We start from the raw sequence: 3902 nt of genomic DNA, 5'->3' as shown, positions 1-3902 counted from the left end.
GGAAAACAGATCATAAAATGTATATATATATATATATATATATATATATATATATATATACACTACCGTTCAAAAGTTTGGGGTCAGTACATTTTTATTGTTTCTTTTCTTTTTCTTTTTTTTTTAAGAAATTAATACTTTTATTCACCAAGGATGTATTAAGTTAATAATTAAACGTTTATTAAAAGTTAATAATAAATAATTTACATTGTTATAAAATATTTATATTTTGAATAAACACTGTACTTTTTAAACTTGTTATTCATGAAAGAATCCTGAAAAAAAAACTTACAGGTTCCAAAAAATATTTGGCAGCACAACTGTTGATATTATCCAACATTGATCATTCTAATAATAAATCCGCATATTAGAATGATTTCTGAAGGATCATGTGACACTTAAGACTGGAGTAACAGCTGATAAAAATTCAGCTTTTCATCACAGGAATAAATTCTATTTTAAATTATGTTAAAATAAAAAAAAACATTATTTTATATTGTAAAAACATTTTGCAATATTACTGTTTTTTTTCTATATTTTTAATCAAATAAATGCAGCCTTGATGAGCATAAGAGACTTCTTTAAAGACTATTACAAGTCTTACTGACCCCAAACTTTTGAACGGTAGTGTATATATATATATATATATATATATATATTTCAAGAAATAATAATCCCCTCTTCTTGTCTTCAGTGATGCGAGGACAACGTTTGAGCATGTACACACAATCATTTATGAAACGAACGCACGACAGAAAATTGGGCGTACTGTCGTTTTTACGCAAAACTGAGCGGTGGCTACGATCAAATTTCACGTCAGGTCTGAGCTTGTGTACGCAAGTTTTTGAGCTTGCGTGCAGCATAGAGAATTTCAGGGAATTGTATAATGACAGCATTTTGTTCATTTATATTATTTTCCTGGCCGACAAACGAAGCTTTTTTTATTCTTTTAGGGCGTTAGATTTATATGCGCAAATAGCAGCATAACAACAGACTAATCTGCTCCTGCTGCACTTAACGGAGAAAAACTTAAATTATAAAAGGAATAAATTAAATAAGGCTAGCCTATAAAATATATTTCTCTTAACAGAAATGAAAAAAAAAAAAAAATAATAAAAAAACACTTACGTTTTTGTGACATTCTTACTGCATTTTATTCGTTATTGCTTTACTTTATTAAGGCTAACTGATCGCGCAGGCGCCTCACGCACACACACACAAATTTCAGCGTTGCTAACTTGACATTTCAGCCATTAATCAAACTAAAATGCAGTCAACCAAACATAAAAGTTACACTGCTCAATCTGAAAAACGTGAAGCGCCAACAAACATTTTTGCGCATGTGAATAATGATTTGCGTGGATAATTGGAACACAAGTGAAGTACAAAGACTTGTTTACACAATGGATATTATTTATTTATTTATTGGTCTAAATATTTTTATTTTTTATTTTGCATTTCAACAACATCATGGATAATAGTTTAGCAAAATGGTTAGCAAAAAAATGGAAACATCTGGATGTCGATAGCCCAATACTATTTAGTTTCTCTTTACTAATTTATTAATTTTAGCTCGACGTTTGTATTCTGTATTCACTAGCCTAATTTGTGTTTTACTTTATTTCATATAAAAATTTATAGCTGCTCATTTTTCATTTTTTGTACTGTAATACCGTTCAGTTTAAAGGGTTTGTTGTGGATTAAGAACTAAATAGGCTATGTTTAAATGTTTCCTTATATTTATTGGTATTTAATATACATTTTGTATAAATTAATGGTACTGTTAAAGGTTAAAGGGTGTTTTTAGAGTAAGAACATTTTTTTTCACCTTTATTTAAATACCGCCTTTAACAATACAGAATTGTGACAAAGCGGCTGTACAGTATTAAATAGGAAATAGTACATCAATAGTGGAAAAGGGCAACAGTAAACACTCAATTTTCAGGTAAAGGCAGTTAATCAATGGATTAAATGATGTCATCATCTAGCTCAGTTCAGTTCAAATAAAATGCAATATCGTGTGAAGAAAAAGTGTCCCCAACTAAGCAAGCCAGTGGCGACAGCGGCAAGGAACCAAAACTCTATCGGTGACAAATGGAGAAAAAAGACCTTGAAATTTCTCTTTCATGAGTTTACTTCCTCTTTTTGGCCGGGTTTCGTTTTTCGTAAACTCTAGGGGCAAAGCTTCTAAATCGGGGTGTTTATCCACATGTTTTGGGGGGGCGCTACTGTAAAAAAGAACGTGGGTACAACTGAGGCGGCAGTTAGTATACCAATGGTATTTTGTGTGCTAATTAGCGAGAGGCAAAGTTTTTTTCGGATCATTGTTTACCTTGTAAAGTTGCAAACCTTTATGAGAGATGCCGGTGCTCAGGTACAACGTGCTTTTCGAAGCTGTGCTCCCACATCATTAGAAAGTTTGGATTGCTAAATCTTAAATGACTCTTTTAACACTTGTTTCGCTAGATATTTCAATAAATGAAAACAAAATACTTACATTTCAATGTGAATTGAATGAGAACTCTCACCCGTCATGAATATAAATTCAATTGGCATCTGCGAGCAAGTGATTCTGGGATATGGTAGGGTGTGAAGTGTCCATCAGATGTACACTTAATTTTTCTGGGAATCAGAGACCGCATTTGAAGTCATTTTCAAATTACATCAGCCTTCGGAGGTTCCGCGCACTCCCCTTTGGGACAGAAGCTAATGAGTGTTACGTTTACTTCGAACTGGAAGAAGCTCCCACTTTTGACGCAAGGGCTCATGGGGCATAGGGAACTTGTGGATAGGGGCATGATATTTAAATGACGACTCTTTTCAGCCCCCACATTTATCAACGTACAATCATTCATGCAACGGGATTGGTGGCATACGAATGTTTCATGAATTACACATGAACTCTGTCATAAGTTGATTTGTGCACACGGATCTGCACTCAGTACTATGTTATACTGAGGCCCAATATCTGAACGAGAGCCAATTCATAAAAGAACAATGTATTAAAAGCACACATCCAGTTTTGTGTGAGGAGAAATCCGCTTGCGAGTGAGAGATTTGTGTTCGCACATTCCATGGATGTGCTATTGTGTTACATTACTGCACTCTCGACATTTGTCATTAACCCTTTGAGCGGTACGGTCCCACATATGGGATTCTATTTTCTGTGCCCCTGGGAGTACGGTCGAACGATTTCGAACGTTCGGTGACGTCACGCAACTGCCAAATTCAAACTGTGTTTTCGCGCGCTGGCTGGCGCTGAGCCAGAGAGAGATGTCATATAATCACAATTGAGCAGTGTGTTCAACGACTTAACGTTTATTTTAGGTTTCAGGAATTTAAATACACATAATTACTAGTAAAACAATACATTTAGAGTTTGTAAAATGCACACGGATGTCTATGGAAGCAGCAATAACAATCCATTCAAGTATAATTTGCCGACGTGTTTGATTTATATCAGATACACATAATGTAAGTAATGATATAATTCACTCCATTCCTTTCCCACTTCACCAGCTACTTACTTGCATGTATTTCGGGAGAAACTGGTGAATTTACGTGCTGTAAATCCGGCTGACAGGACCCTCTGAACGGCAGCGCGAACAAACATGGCGACGCCCATCACACGTCATAGATCACGATCCAGATCATTTATAAAGGTTTTAAAACGGCAAAATACACTCACTTACACGTATTCGTGAATCGGAATATCAGATAGTTGAAAACATGGTAAGCAAGTGTGTGAATATTTTGAATAAAAAAGGAAAAACGAAATAAAAGCGATACGTCTGTCATACAGCGCTATAGTGGCTGCGGTGTCAGTCATGACGCGTCGCCATGGAAACAATAAAGTGAACGTTCTAAAATAACGGTCGCCTAAAAAAAACTCACTCTGGGGG

Source organism: Labeo rohita, chromosome 22 (assembly GCF_022985175.1).
Source record: "Labeo rohita strain BAU-BD-2019 chromosome 22, IGBB_LRoh.1.0, whole genome shotgun sequence".
Taxonomy (NCBI): domain Eukaryota; kingdom Metazoa; phylum Chordata; class Actinopteri; order Cypriniformes; family Cyprinidae; genus Labeo; species Labeo rohita.
Note: the sequence above shows the minus strand (reverse complement) of the source record.